Source organism: Rhopalosiphum maidis, chromosome 3 (genome assembly GCF_003676215.2).
Source record: "Rhopalosiphum maidis isolate BTI-1 chromosome 3, ASM367621v3, whole genome shotgun sequence".
Taxonomy (NCBI): domain Eukaryota; kingdom Metazoa; phylum Arthropoda; class Insecta; order Hemiptera; family Aphididae; genus Rhopalosiphum; species Rhopalosiphum maidis.
In genome coordinates this window covers 6,863,420-6,880,851 of record NC_040879.1, presented here as the reverse complement: position 1 = coordinate 6,880,851, position 17,432 = coordinate 6,863,420, and the positions used below count along the sequence as shown (strand labels likewise).

At 24.6% G+C, this 17,432-nt stretch overlaps 1 long non-coding RNA gene across 1 annotated transcript; it reads left to right on the top strand.

Annotated features, from left to right (window-relative positions):
* The first annotated feature begins 3,341 nt into the window (after nt 1–3,341).
* On the top strand, nt 3,342–16,913 carry LOC113558591. Its single transcript, XR_003405664.2, has 17 exons — nt 3,342–3,477; nt 4,150–4,306; nt 4,994–5,150; nt 5,835–5,991; nt 6,673–6,829; nt 7,508–7,664; nt 8,352–8,508; nt 9,192–9,348; nt 10,030–10,186; nt 10,860–11,016; nt 11,704–11,860; nt 12,547–12,703; nt 13,390–13,546; nt 14,234–14,390; nt 15,075–15,231; nt 15,918–16,074; nt 16,760–16,913. It is a non-coding gene; the product is annotated as an uncharacterized LOC113558591 (long non-coding RNA).
* Nucleotides 16,914–17,432: the final 519 nt, after the last annotated feature.

Sequence of the window (17,432 nt, the reverse complement as noted above, 5' to 3'; positions counted from 1 at the left end):
CTCTGAATTTGGTTTCACTAATTATAATTTATATCGTAATGATTGTAATAATTTGACCTATAGAAAAAAACGAGGTGGTGGTGTTCTAATTACAGTAAATAAAATAATAAGTTGTAACATATTAAATGTCTCTAGTATTTTAGGTATTGAGCAAGTTTTTTTGAAAATTATTTTGAATGACATTAAAATAAATATAAGTTGTATATATATTCCACCAGACAATTCTTGTGTTGTATATTCTAAGCACTGAGAGGTCATTGAGTCTATATATCTTATGTACACCGAATACAAATACTACAAATATGTTATAACTGGTGATTTTAATTTAAATCAGTTTGACTGGGCTATTGAACCAATCACTCAAGATTATAATACAGGTTCACTAATTTTTAACTGTTATTTAAATTACTTAAGCTTGAAACAAGTAAACCATGTATTTAACTGAAGTGGTCAAACTCTTGATTACATAATGATTAGTGCTGATGCTGAACTTATTAATATTTTACATTCGTTAGAATCTCTTGTTCCTAAAGTTGAAAATTATCATCCACCATTATGTTTAATAATAAAATTTAATAATGCATTGGTTAATGAACATTTTGAACCTCTGCTCATTTAAAACTTTAAAAACAGTAACTTCGATAAAATACTCATTTTCTATGCAGTATTGATTTTGATCATAATCTCAAATAATAATTCATCATTTGAATAGCCTATCGAAAAATTTAATAAAATTATTTATCACTCTGTTCATTTATTTATGCCCAAAACAAAAATATATTACAAATATTCACTTATATAGGGAAACGCTGAACACAGAGATTGTAAAATAAAAAAAATGTGCCCACAAAAAATTAAAGTATTTCCTTCTGATACTAATTGTTATGATTTCTATAATCTTAGAAAAAAATGTAAACACTAAATACTAAATGTCATGTTCAATGAATTTCTAATATCGAAAATAGTATAAAAACAAATATTAAACCATTTTGAAATAATGATAACTTTTAAAAGAAGTCTAATAAATCTGTTCCTCATTATGTAAATAACAATAACTAATCAAAAACTTTTATTAATAAACTTCAATTTATTATACTCATTTAACTCACAATATTTTTCTAGATACCGGTACCGCAGATTGTCAATGTAAGCTAGGCATGGAACTTGTTTTTTTGGAACGTTAAATGTAAAAAGTATAAAAACAATTTAATGTATTAAGCATGCTTTAGACATTTTATTATTGTAATGGAATCAGAGTTTTGTATATTTAATCAAAATATCATATTACACTGGTTAACAGTGATTTAAATTTATTTACTTATGAATTCCATCTTTAATATTTAACATAGGGCGAACCATACAGTTTTACCTGTACATTACTCCATGTCATATCAAAATTAAATTTATCTTATCATTTTTTATCAGTTTATATTTCATAACAGTTTGTAGTTTTAAACAAGTGTTATGGGTTTCAATTGAATATTTTCTTAAATCTTTTGGTTCAAAGAATATAATTTGGTTTTAATGTTTCCAACTGTGAATTATTAGGATTTGTTCTAGGTAATAGATTTGTATATATTTTTCATATGGTATTTAATAGTGACATTTAAACTTCCATCCTTTATACTCAATTAATTGACAATTTTTTTCTAGATACCAGTACCGCGGATTGTCAATGTAAGCTGGGCATGGATCTTGCATTTGTAATACCTGTGAAACTACTAATATTCTATCTACGTTGAAGATGAACGATAACAATTACATAAACATCAATGATTTATTGCAATTTCTTTTGTAAAGATTATTGATTGTAAGTTCATTTTGTCATTACAAATTAAATTTTACAAATCTAAACAAATCTCTATAAAACACCATTGTCATATAACGTTTCTTCTTAACAATTATATATGCTACTTAAATGTTTTAATGTTACTATTTATTCAATTAGTGATTTTCTGTGCTTCTTCGTGTATTGATAAATTGTTCTAATGGTAGGATTTACATTTATGTTTTTTTGGAACGTTAAATGTTAAAATATAAAAACTAATGTATTAAGCATGCTTTAGACATTTTATTATTGTAATGGAATCAGAGTTTTGTATATTTAATCAAAATATCAAATTACACTGGTTAACAGTGATTTAAAATTTATTTACTTATGAATTCCATCTTTAATATTTAACATAAGGCGAACCATACAGTTTTACATGTACATTACTCCATGTCATATCAAAATTAAATTTATCTTATCATTTTTTATCAGTTTATATTTCATAACAGTTTGTAGTTTTATACAAGTGTTATGGGTTTCAATTGAATATTTTCTTAAATCTTTTGGTTCAAAGAATATAATTTGGTTTTAATGTTTCCAACTCTGAATTATTAGGATTTGTTCTAGGTAATAGATTTGTATATATTTTTCATATGGTATTTAATAGTGACATTTAAACTTCCATCCTTTATACTCAATTAATTGACAATTTTTTTCTAGATACCAGTACCGCGGATTGTCAATGTAAGCTGGGCATGGATCTTGCATTTGTAATACCTGTGAAACTACTAATATTCTATCTACGTTGAAGATGAACGATAACAATTACATAAACATCAATGATTTATTGCAATTTCTTTTGTAAAGATTATTGATTGTAAGTTCATTTTGTCATTACAAATCTAAACAAATCTCTATAAAACACCATTGTCATATAACGTTTCTTCTTAACAATTATATAAGCTACTTAAATGTTTTAATGTTACTATTTATTCAATAAGTGATTTTCCGTGCTTCTTCGTGTATTGATAAATTGTTCTAATGGTAGGATTAACATTTATGTTTTTTTGGAACGTTAAGTGTAAAAAGTATAAAAACTATTTAATGTATTAAGCATGCTTTAGACATTTTATTGTTGTAATGGAAGCAGAGTTTTGTATATTTAATCAAAATATCAAATTACACTGGTTAACAGTGATTTAAAATTTATTTACTTATGAATTCCATCTTTAATGTTTAACATAAGGCGAACCATACAGTTTTACATGTACATAACTCCATGTCATATCAAAATTAAATTTATCTTATCATTTTTTATCAGTTTATATTTCATAACAGTTTGTAGTTTTATACAAGTGTTATGGGTTTCAATTGAATATTTTCTTAAATCTTTTGGTTCAAAGAATATAATTTGGTTTTAATGTTTCCAACTGGGAATTATTAGGATTTGTTCTAGGTAATAGATTTGTATATATTTTTCATATGGTATTTAATAGTGACATTTAAACTTCCATCCTTTATACTCAATTAATTGACAATTTTTTTCTAGATACCAGTACCGCAGATTGTCAATGTAAGCTGGGCATGGATCTTGCATTTGTAATACCTGTGAAACTACTAATATTCTATCTACGTTGAAGATGAACGATAACAATTACATAAACATCAATGATTTATTGCAATTTCTTTTGTAAAGATTATTGATTGTAAGTTCATTTTGTCATTACAAATCTAAACAAATCTCTATAAAACACCATTGTCATATAACGTTTCTTCTTAACAATTATATAAGCTACTTAAATGTTTTAATGTTACTATTTATTCAATAAGTGATTTTCCGTGCTTCTTCGTGTATTGATAAATTGTTCTAATGGTAGGATTAACATTTATGTTTTTTTGGAACGTTAAGTGTAAAAAGTATAAAAACTATTTAATGTATTAAGCATGCTTTAGACATTTTATTGTTGTAATGGAAGCAGAGTTTTGTATATTTAATCAAAATATCAAATTACACTGGTTAACAGTGATTTAAAATTTATTTACTTATGAATTCCATCTTTAATATTTAACATAAGGCGAACCATACAGTTTTACATGTACATTACTCCATGTCATATCAAAATTAAATTTATCTTATCATTTTTTATCAGTTTATATTTCATAACAGTTTGTAGTTTTATACAAGTGTTATGGGTTTCAATTGAATATTTTCTTAAATCTTTTGGTTCAAAGAATATAATTTGGTTTTAATGTTTCCAACTCTGAATTATTAGGATTTGTTCTAGGTAATAGATTTGTATATATTTTTCATATGGTATTTAATAGTGACATTTAAACTTCCATCCTTTATACTCAATTAATTGACAATTTTTTTCTAGATACCAGTACCGCGGATTGTCAATGTAAGCTGGGCATGGATCTTGCATTTGTAATACCTGTGAAACTACTAATATTCTATCTACGTTGAAGATGAACGATAACAATTACATAAACATCAATGATTTATTGCAATTTCTTTTGTAATGATTATTGATTGTAAGTTCATTTTGTCATTACAAATTAAATTTTACAAATCTAAATAAATCTCTATAAAACACCATTGTCATATAACGTTTCTTCTTAACAATTATATATGCTACTTAAATGTTTTAATGTTACTATTTATTCAATTAGTGATTTTCTGTGCTTCTTCGTGTATTGATAAATTGTTCTAATGGAAAGATTTACATTTATGTTTTTTTGGGACGTTAAATGTAAAAAATATAAAAAACTATTTAATGTATTAAGCATGCTTTAGACATTTTATTGTTGTAATGGAATCAGAGTTTTGTATAATTAATCAAAATATCATATTACACTGGTAAACAGTGATTTAAAATTTGTTTACTTATGAATTCCATCTTTAATATTTAACATAAGGCGAACCATACATTTTTACATGTACATTACTCCATGTCATATCAAAATTAAATTTATCTTATCATTTTTTATCAGTTTATATTTCATAACAGTTTGTAGTTTTATACAAGTGTTATGGGTTTCAATTGAATATTTTCTTAAATCTTTTGGTTCAAAGAATATAATTTGGATTTAATGTTTCCAACTGTGAATTATTAGGATTTGTTCTAGGTAATAGATTTGTATATATTTTTCATATGGTATTTAATAGTGACATTTAAACTTCCATCCTTTATACTCAATTAATTGACAATTTTTTTCTAGATACCAGTACCGCGGATTGTCAATGTAAGCTGGGCATGGATCTTGCATTTGTAATACCTGTGAAACTACTAATATTCTATCTACGTTGAAGATGAACGATAACAATTACATAAACATCAATGATTTATTGCAATTTCTTTTGTAATGATTATTGATTGTAAGTTCATTTTGTCATTACAAATTAAATTTTACAAATCTAAACAAATCTCTATAAAACACCATTGTCATATAACGTTTCTTCTTAACAATTATATAAGCTACTTAAATGTATAAATGTTACTATTTATGCAATAAGTGATTTTCTGTGCTTCTTCATGTATTGATAAATTGTTCTAATGGAAGGATTTACATTTATGTTTTTTTGGACGTTAAATGTAAAAATATAAAAACTATTTAATGTATTAAGCATGCTTTAGACATTTTATTGTTGTAATGGAATCAGAGTTTTGTATAATTAATCAAAATATCATATTACACTGGTTAACAGTGATTTAAAATTTGTTTACTTATGAATTCCATCTTTAATATTTAACATAAGGCGAACCATACATTTTTACATGTACATTACTCCATGTCATATCAAAATTAAATTTATCTTATCATTTTTTATCAGTTTATATTTCATAACAGTTTGTAGTTTTATACAAGTGTTATGGGTTTCAATTGAATATTTTCTTAAATCTTTTGGTTCAAAGAATATAATTTGGATTTAATGTTTCCAACTGTGAATTATTAGGATTTGTTCTAGGTAATAGATTTGTATATATTTTTCATATGGTATTTAATAGTGACATTTAAACTTCCATCCTTTATACTCAATTAATTGACAATTTTTTTCTAGATACCAGTACCGCGGATTGTCAATGTAAGCTGGGCATGGATCTTGCATTTGTAATACCTGTGAAACTACTAATATTCTATCTACGTTGAAGATGAACGATAACAATTACATAAACATCAATGATTTATTGCAATTTCTTTTGTAATGATTATTGATTGTAAGTTCATTTTGTCATTACAAATTAAATTTTACAAATCTAAACAAATCTCTATAAAACACCATTGTCATATAACGTTTCTTCTTAACAATTATATATGCTACTTAAATGTTTTAATGTTACTATTTATTCAATTAGTGATTTTCTGTGCTTCTTCGTGTATTGATAAATTGTTCTAATGGTAGGATTTACATTTATGTTTTTTTGGAACGTTAAATGTTAAAATATAAAAACTAATGTATTAAGCATGCTTTAGACATTTTATTATTGTAATGGAATCAGAGTTTTGAATATTTAATCAAAATATCAAATTACACTGGTTAACAGTGATTTAAAATTTATTTACTTATGAATTCCATCTTTAATATTTAACATAAGGCGAACCATACAGTTTTACATGTACATTACTCCATGTCATATCAAAATTAAATTTATCTTATCATTTTTTATCAGTTTATATTTCATAACAGTTTGTAGTTTTATACAAGTGTTATGGGTTTCAATTGAATATTTTCTTAAATCTTTTGGTTCAAAGAATATAATTTGGATTTAATGTTTCCAACTCTGAATTATTAGGATTTGTTCTAGGTAATAGATTTGTATATATTTTTCATATGGTATTTAATAGTGACATTTAAACTTCCATCCTTTATACTCAATTAATTGACAATTTTTTTCTAGATACCAGTACCGCGGATTGTCAATGTAAGCTGGGCATGGATCTTGCATTTGTAATACCTGTGAAACTACTAATATTCTATCTACGTTGAAGATGAACGATAACAATTACATAAACATCAATGATTTATTGCAATTTCTTTTGTAATGATTATTGATTGTAAGTTCATTTTGTCATACAATAATTACAAATCTAAACAAATCTCTATAAAACACCATTGTCATATAACGTTTCTTCTTAACAATTATATAAGCTACTTAAATGTATAAATGTTACTATTTATGCAATAAGTGATTTTCTGTGCTTCTTCATGTATTGATAAATTGTTCTAATGGAAGGATTTACATTTATGTTTTTTTGGGACGTTAAATGTAAAAATATAAAAACTATTTAATGTATTAAGCATGCTTTAGACATTTTATTGTTGTAATGGAATCAGAGTTTTGTATAATTAATCAAAATATCATATTACACTGGTTAACAGTGATTTAAAATTTGTTTACTTATGAATTCCATTTTAATATTTAACATAAGGCGAACCATACATTTTTACATGTACATTACTCCATGTCATATCAAAATTAAATTTATCTTATCATTTTTTATCAGTTTATATTTCATAACAGTTTGTAGTTTTATACAAGTGTTATGGGTTTCAATTGAATATTTTCTTAAATCTTTTGGTTCAAAGAATATAATTTGGATTTAATGTTTCCAACTGTGAATTATTAGGATTTGTTCTAGGTAATAGATTTGTATATATTTTTCATATGGTATTTAATAGTGACATTTAAACTTCCATCCTTTATACTCAATTAATTGACAATTTTTTTCTAGATACCAGTACCGCGGATTGTCAATGTAAGCTGGGCATGGATCTTGCATTTGTAATACCTGTGAAACTACTAATATTCTATCTACGTTGAAGATGAACGATAACAATTACATAAACATCAATGATTTTTTGCAATTTCTTTTGTAATGATTATTGATTGTAAGTTCATTTTGTCATTACAAATTAAATTTTACAAATCTAAACAAATCTCTATAAAACACCATTGTCATATAACGTTTCTTCTTAACAATTATATAAGCTACTTAAATGTATAAATGTTACTATTTATGCAATAAGTGATTTTCTGTGCTTCTTCATGTATTGATAAATTGTTCTAATGGAAGGATTTACATTTATGTTTTTTTGGGACGTTAAATGTAAAAAATATAAAAAACTATTTAATGTATTAAGCATGCTTTAGACATTTTATTGTTGTAATGGAATCAGAGTTTTGTATAATTAATCAAAATATCATATTACACTGGTTAACAGTGATTTAAAATTTGTTTACTTATGAATTCCATTTTAAATATTTAACATAAGGCGAACCATACATTTTTACATGTACATTACTCCATGTCATATCAAAATTAAATTTATCTTATCATTTTTTATCAGTTTATATTTCATAACAGTTTGTAGTTTTATACAAGTGTTATGGGTTTCAATTGAATATTTTCTTAAATCTTTTGGTTCAAAGAATATAATTTGGATTTAATGTTTCCAACTGTGAATTATTAGGATTTGTTCTAGGTAATAGATTTGTATATATTTTTCATATGGTATTTAATAGTGACATTTAAACTTCCATCCTTTATACTCAATTAATTGACAATTTTTTTCTAGATACCAGTACCGCGGATTGTCAATGTAAGCTGGGCATGGATCTTGCATTTGTAATACCTGTGAAACTACTAATATTCTATCTACGTTGAAGATGAACGATAACAATTACATAAACATCAATGATTTATTGCAATTTCTTTTGTAATGATTATTGATTGTAAGTTCATTTTGTCATTACAAATTAAATTTTACAAATCTAAACAAATCTCTATAAAACACGATTGTCATATAACGTTTCTTCTTAACAATTATATAAGCTACTTAAATGTTTAATGTTACTATTTATTCAATAAGTGATTTTCTGTGCTTCTTCATGTATTGATAAATTGTTCTAATGGTAGGATTTACATTTATGTTTTTTTGGAACGTTAAGTGTAAAAAGTATAAAAACTATTTAATGTATTAAGCATGCTTTAGACATTTTATTGTTGTAATGGAATCAGAGTTTTGTATATTAATCAAAATATCAAATTACACTGGTTAACAGTGATTAAAATTTATTTACTTATGAATTCCATCTTTAATATTTAACATAAGGCGAACCATACAGTTTTACCTATACATTACTCCATGTCATATCAAAATTAAATTTATCTTATCATTTTTTATCAGTTTATATTTCATAACAGTTTGTAGTTTTATACAAGTGTTATGGGTTTCAATTGAATATTTTCTTAAATCTTTTGGTTCATAAAATATAATTTGGTTTTAATGTTTCCAACTGGGAATTATTAGGATTTGTTCTAGGTAATAGATTTGTATATATTTTTCATATGGTATTTAATAGTGACATTTAAACTTCCATCCTTTATACTCAATTAATTGACAATTTTTTTCTAGATACCAGTACCGCGGATTGTCAATGTAAGCTGGGCATGGATCTTGCATTTGTAATACCTGTGAAACTACTAATATTCTATCTACGTTGAAGATGAACGATAACAATTACATAAACATCAATGATTTATTGCAATTTCTTTTGTAATGATTATTGATTGTAAGTTCATTTTGTCATTACAAATTAAATTTTACAAATCTAAACAAATCTCTATAAAACACCATTGTCATATAACGTTTCTTCTTAACAATTATATATGCTACTTAAATGTTTTAATGTTACTATTTATTCAATTAGTGATTTTCTGTGCTTCTTCGTGTATTGATAAATTGTTCTAATGGTAGGATTTACATTTATGTTTTTTTGGAACGTTAAATGTTAAAATATAAAAACTAATGTATTAAGCATGCTTTAGACATTTTATTATTGTAATGGAATCAGAGTTTTGAATATTTAATCAAAATATCAAATTACACTGGTTAACAGTGATTTAAAATTTATTTACTTATGAATTCCATCTTTAATATTTAACATAAGGCGAACCATACAGTTTTACATGTACATTACTCCATGTCATATCAAAATTAAATTTATCTTATCATTTTTTATCAGTTTATATTTCATAACAGTTTGTAGTTTTATACAAGTGTTATGGGTTTCAATTGAATATTTTCTTAAATCTTTTGGTTCAAAGAATATAATTTGGTTTTAATGTTTCCAACTCTGAATTATTAGGATTTGTTCTAGGTAATAGATTTGTATATATTTTTCATATGGTATTTAATAGTGACATTTAAACTTCCATCCTTTATACTCAATTAATTGACAATTTTTTTCTAGATACCAGTACCGCGGATTGTCAATGTAAGCTGGGCATGGATCTTGCATTTGTAATACCTGTGAAACTACTAATATTCTATCTACGTTGAAGATGAACGATAACAATTACATAAACATCAATGATTTATTGCAATTTCTTTTGTAATGATTATTGATTGTAAGTTCATTTTGTCAATACAAATCTAAACAAATCTCTATAAAACACCATTGTCATATAACGTTTCTTCTTAACAATTATATAAGCTACTTAAATGTATAAATGTTACTATTTATGCAATAAGTGATTTTCTGTGCTTCTTCATGTATTGATAAATTGTTCTAATGGAAGGATTTACATTTATGTTTTTTTGGGACGTTAAATGTAAAAAATATAAAAAACTATTTAATGTATTAAGCATGCTTTAGACATTTTATTGTTGTAATGGAATCAGAGTTTTGTATAATTAATCAAAATATCATATTACACTGGTTAACAGTGATTTAAAATTTGTTTACTTATGAATTCCATTTTAAATATTTAACATAAGGCGAACCATACATTTTTACATGTACATTACTCCATGTCATATCAAAATTAAATTTATCTTATCATTTTTTATCAGTTTATATTTCATAACAGTTTGTAGTTTTATACAAGTGTTATGGGTTTCAATTGAATATTTTCTTAAATCTTTTGGTTCAAAGAATATAATTTGGATTTAATGTTTCCAACTGTGAATTATTAGGATTTGTTCTAGGTAATAGATTTGTATATATTTTTCATATGGTATTTAATAGTGACATTTAAACTTCCATCCTTTATACTCAATTAATTGACAATTTTTTTCTAGATACCAGTACCGCGGATTGTCAATGTAAGCTGGGCATGGATCTTGCATTTGTAATACCTGTGAAACTACTAATATTCTATCTACGTTGAAGATGAACGATAACAATTACATAAACATCAATGATTTTTTGCAATTTCTTTTGTAATGATTATTGATTGTAAGTTCATTTTGTCATTACAAATTAAATTTTACAAATCTAAACAAATCTCTGTAAAACACCATTGTCATATAACGTTTCTTCTTAACAATTATATAAGCTACTTAAATGTATAAATGTTACTATTTATGCAATAAGTGATTTTCTGTGCTTCTTCATGCATTGATAAATTGTTCTAATGGAAAGATTTACATTTATGTTTTTTTGGGACGTTAAATGTAAAAAATATAAAAAACTATTTAATGTATTAAGCATGCTTTAGACATTTTATTGTTGTAATGGAATCAGAGTTTTGTATAATTAATCAAAATATCATATTACACTGGTTAACAGTGATTTAAAATTTGTTTACTTATGAATTCCATTTTAAATATTTAACATAAGGCGAACCATACATTTTTACATGTACATTACTCCATGTCATATCAAAATTAAATTTATCTTATCATTTTTTATCAGTTTATATTTCATAACAGTTTGTAGTTTTATACAAGTGTTATGGGTTTCAATTGAATATTTTCTTAAATCTTTTGGTTCAAAGAATATAATTTGGATTTAATGTTTCCAACTGTGAATTATTAGGATTTGTTCTAGGTAATAGATTTGTATATATTTTTCATATGGTATTTAATAGTGACATTTAAACTTCCATCCTTTATACTCAATTAATTGACAATTTTTTTCTAGATACCAGTACCGCGGATTGTCAATGTAAGCTGGGCATGGATCTTGCATTTGTAATACCTGTGAAACTACTAATATTCTATCTACGTTGAAGATGAACGATAACAATTACATAAACATCAATGATTTATTGCAATTTCTTTTGTAATGATTATTGATTGTAAGTTCATTTTGTCATTACAAATTAAATTTTACAAATCTAAACAAATCTCTATAAAACACGATTGTCATATAACGTTTCTTCTTAACAATTATATAAGCTACTTAAATGTTTTAATGTTACTATTTATTCAATAAGTGATTTTCTGTGCTTCTTCATGTATTGATAAATTGTTCTAATGGTAGGATTTACATTTATGTTTTTTTGGAACGTTAAGTGTAAAAAGTATAAAAACTATTTAATGTATTAAGCATGCTTTAGACATTTTATTGTTGTAATGGAATCAGAGTTTTGTATATTTAATCAAAATATCAAATTACACTGGTTAACAGTGATTAAAAATTTATTTACTTATGAATTCCATCTTTAATATTTAACATAGGGCGAACCATACAGTTTTACCTATACATTACTCCATGTCATATCAAAATTAAATTTTTCTTATCATTTTTTATCAGTTTATATTTCATAACAGTTTGTAGTTTTATACAAGTGTTATGGGTTTCAATTGAATATTTTCTTAAATCTTTTGGTTCATAAAATATAATTTGGTTTTAATGTTTCCAACTGGGAATTATTAGGATTTGTTCTAGGTAATAGATTTGTATATATTTTTCATATGGTATTTAATAGTGACATTTAAACTTCCATCCTTTATACTCAATAAATTGACAATTTTTTTCTAGATACCAGTACCGCGGATTGTCAATGTAAGCTGGGCATGGATCTTGCATTTGTAATACCTGTGAAACTACTAATATTCTATCTACGTTGAAGATGAACGATAACAATTACATAAACATCAATGATTTTTTGCAATTTCTTTTGTAATGATTATTGATTGTAAGTTCATTTTGTCATTACAAATTAAATTTTACAAATCTAAACAAATCTCTATAAAACACGATTGTCATATAACGTTTCTTCTTAACAATTATATAAGCTACTTAAATGTTTTAATGTTACTATTTATTCAATAAGTGATTTTCTGTGCTTCTTCATGTATTGATAAATTGTTCTAATGGTAGGATTTACATTTATGTTTTTTTGGAACGTTAAGTGTAAAAAGTATAAAAACTATTTAATGTATTAAGCATGCTTTAGACATTTTATTGTTGTAATGGAATCAGAGTTTTGTATAATTAATCAAAATATCATATTACACTGGTTAACAGTGATTTAAAATTTATTTACTTATGAATTCCATCTTTAATATTTAACATAAGGCGAACCATACAGTTTTACATGTACATTACTCCATGTCATATCAAAATTAAATTTATCTTATCATTTTTTATCAGTTTATATTTCATAACAGTTTGTAGTTTTATACAAGTGTTATGGGTTTCAATTGAATATTTTCTTAAATCTTTTGGTTCAAAGAATATAATTTGGATTTAATGTTTCCAACTGTGAATTATTAGGATTTGTTCTAGGTAATAGATTTGTATATATTTTTCATATGGTATTTAATAGTGACATTTAAACTTCCATCCTTTATACTCAATTAATTGACAATTTTTTTCTAGATACCAGTACCGCGGATTGTCAATGTAAGCTGGGCATGGATCTTGCATTTGTAATACCTGTGAAACTACTAATATTCTATCTACGTTGAAGATGAACGATAACAATTACATAAACATCAATGATTTTTTGCAATTTCTTTTGTAATGATTATTGATTGTAAGTTCATTTTGTCATTACAAATTAAATTTTACAAATCTAAACAAATCTCTGTAAAACACCATTGTCATATAACGTTTCTTCTTAACAATTATATAAGCTACTTAAATGTATAAATGTTACTATTTATGCAATAAGTGATTTTCTGTGCTTCTTCATGCATTGATAAATTGTTCTAATGGAAAGATTTACATTTATGTTTTTTTGGGACGTTAAATGTAAAAAATATAAAAAACTATTTAATGTATTAAGCATGCTTTAGACATTTTATTGTTGTAATGGAATCAGAGTTTTGTATAATTAATCAAAATATCATATTACACTGGTTAACAGTGATTTAAAATTTGTTTACTTATGAATTCCATTTTAAATATTTAACATAAGGCGAACCATACATTTTTACATGTACATTACTCCATGTCATATCAAAATTAAATTTATCTTATCATTTTTTATCAGTTTATATTTCATAACAGTTTGTAGTTTTATACAAGTGTTATGGGTTTCAATTGAATATTTTCTTAAATCTTTTGGTTCAAAGAATATAATTTGGATTTAATGTTTCCAACTGTGAATTATTAGGATTTGTTCTAGGTAATAGATTTGTATATATTTTTCATATGGTATTTAATAGTGACATTTAAACTTCCATCCTTTATACTCAATTAATTGACAATTTTTTTCTAGATACCAGTACCGCGGATTGTCAATGTAAGCTGGGCATGGATCTTGCATTTGTAATACCTGTGAAACTACTAATATTCTATCTACGTTGAAGATGAACGATAACAATTACATAAACATCAATGATTTATTGCAATTTCTTTTGTAATGATTATTGATTGTAAGTTCATTTTGTCATTACAAATTAAATTTTACAAATCTAAACAAATCTCTATAAAACACGATTGTCATATAACGTTTCTTCTTAACAATTATATAAGCTACTTAAATGTTTAATGTTACTATTTATTCAATAAGTGATTTTCTGTGCTTCTTCATGTATTGATAAATTGTTCTAATGGTAGGATTTACATTTATGTTTTTTTGGAACGTTAAGTGTAAAAAGTATAAAAACTATTTAATGTATTAAGCATGCTTTAGACATTTTATTGTTGTAATGGAATCAGAGTTTTGTATATTTAATCAAAATATCAAATTACACTGGTTAACAGTGATTAAAATTTATTTACTTATGAATTCCATCTTTAATATTTAACATAGGGCGAACCATACAGTTTTACCTATACATTACTCCATGTCATATCAAAATTAAATTTTTCTTATCATTTTTTATCAGTTTATATTTCATAACAGTTTGTAGTTTTATACAAGTGTTATGGGTTTCAATTGAATATTTTCTTAAATCTTTTGGTTCATAAAATATAATTTGGTTTTAATGTTTCCAACTGGGAATTATTAGGATTTGTTCTAGGTAATAGATTTGTATATATTTTTCATATGGTATTTAATAGTGACATTTAAACTTCCATCCTTTATACTCAATAAATTGACAATTTTTTTCTAGATACCAGTACCGCGGATTGTCAATGTAAGCTGGGCATGGATCTTGCATTTGTAATACCTGTGAAACTACTAATATTCTATCTACGTTGAAGATGAACGATAACAATTACATAAACATCAATGATTTTTTGCAATTTCTTTTGTAATGATTATTGATTGTAAGTTCATTTTGTCATTACAAATTAAATTTTACAAATCTAAACAAATCTCTATAAAACACGATTGTCATATAACGTTTCTTCTTAACAATTATATAAGCTACTTAAATGTTTTAATGTTACTATTTATTCAATAAGTGATTTTCTGTGCTTCTTCATGTATTGATAAATTGTTCTAATGGTAGGATTTACATTTATGTTTTTTTGGAACGTTAAGTGTAAAAAGTATAAAAACTATTTAATGTATTAAGCATGCTTTAGACATTTTATTGTTGTAATGGAATCAGAGTTTTGTATAATTAATCAAAATATCATATTACACTGGTTAACAGTGATTTAAAATTTATTTACTTATGAATTCCATCTTTAATATTTAACATAAGGCGAACCATACAGTTTTACATGTACATTACTCCATGTCATATCAAAATTAAATTTATCTTATCATTTTTTATCAGTTTATATTTCATAACAGTTTGTAGTTTTATACAAGTGTTATGGGTTTCAATTGAATATTTTCTTAAATCTTTTGGTTCAAAGAATATAATTTGGATTTAATGTTTCCAACTGTGAATTATTAGGATTTGTTCTAGGTAATAGATTTGTATATATTTTTCATATGGTATTTAATAGTGACATTTAAACTTCCATCCTTTATACTCAATTAATTGACAATTTTTTTCTAGATACCAGTACCGCGGATTGTCAATGTAAGCTGGGCATGGATCTTGCATTTGTAATACCTGTGAAACTACTAATATTCTATCTACGTTGAAGATGAACGATAACAATTACATAAACATCAATGATTTTTTGCAATTTCTTTTGTAATGATTATTGATTGTAAGTTCATTTTGTCATTACAAATTAAATTTTACAAATCTAAACAAATCTCTATAAAACACCATTGTCATATAACGTTTCTTCTTAACAATTATATAAGCTACTTAAATGTATTAATGTTACTATTTATGCAATAAGTGATTTTCTGTGCTTCTTCATGTATTGATAAATTGTTCTAATGGAAGGATTTACATTTATGTTTTTTTGGAACGTTAAATGTAAAAAATATAAAAACTATTTAATGTATTAAGCATGCTTTAGACATTTTATTGTTGTAATGGAATCAGAGTTTGTATAATTAATCAAAATATCATATTACACTGGTTAACAGTGATTTAAAATTTATTTACTTATGAATTCCATCTTTAATATTTAACATAAGGCGAACCATACAGTTTTACATGTACATTACTCCATGTCATATCAAAATTAAATTTATCTTATCATTTTTTATCAGTTTATATTTCATAACAGTTTGTAGTTTTATACAAGTGTTATGGGTTTCAATTGAATATTTTCTTAAATCTTTTGGTTCAAAGAATATAATTTGGATTTAATGTTTCCAACTGTGAATTATTAGGATTTGTTCTAGGTAATAGATTTGTATATATTTTTCATATGGTATTTAATAGTGACATTTAAACTTCCATCCTTTATACTCAATTAATTGACAATTTTTTTCTAGATACCAGTACCGCGGATTGTCAATGTAAGCTGGGCATGGATCTTGCATTTGTAATACCTGTGAAACTACTAATATTCTATCTACGTTGAAGATGAACGATAACAATTACATAAACATCAATGATTTATTGCAATTTCTTTTGTAATGAGTAGTGATTGTAAGTTCATTTTGTCATTACAAATTAAATTTTACAATACTAAACAAATCTCTAAACACGATTTCATATAACGTTTCTTCTTAACAATTATATTAAGCTACTTAAATGTTTTAATGTTACTATTTATTCAATAAGTGATTTTCTGTGCTTCTTCATGGTATGATAAATTGTTCTAATGGTAGGATTTACATTTCTGTTTTTTTGGAACGTTAAGTGTAAAAATATAAAACTATTTAATGTATAAAGCACATGAGCTTTAGACAGTTTATTGTATGTTAATGGAATCAGAGTTTTGTATAATTAATCAAAATATCATATTACACTGGGTAACAGTGATTAAAATTATTTACTTATGAATTCCATCTTAATATTTAACATAAGGCGAACCATACAGTTTTACATGTACATTACTCCATGTCATATCAAATTAAATTTATCTTATCATTTTTTATCAGTTTATATTTCATAACAGTTTGTAGTTTTATACAAGTGTTATGGGTTTCAATTGAATATTTT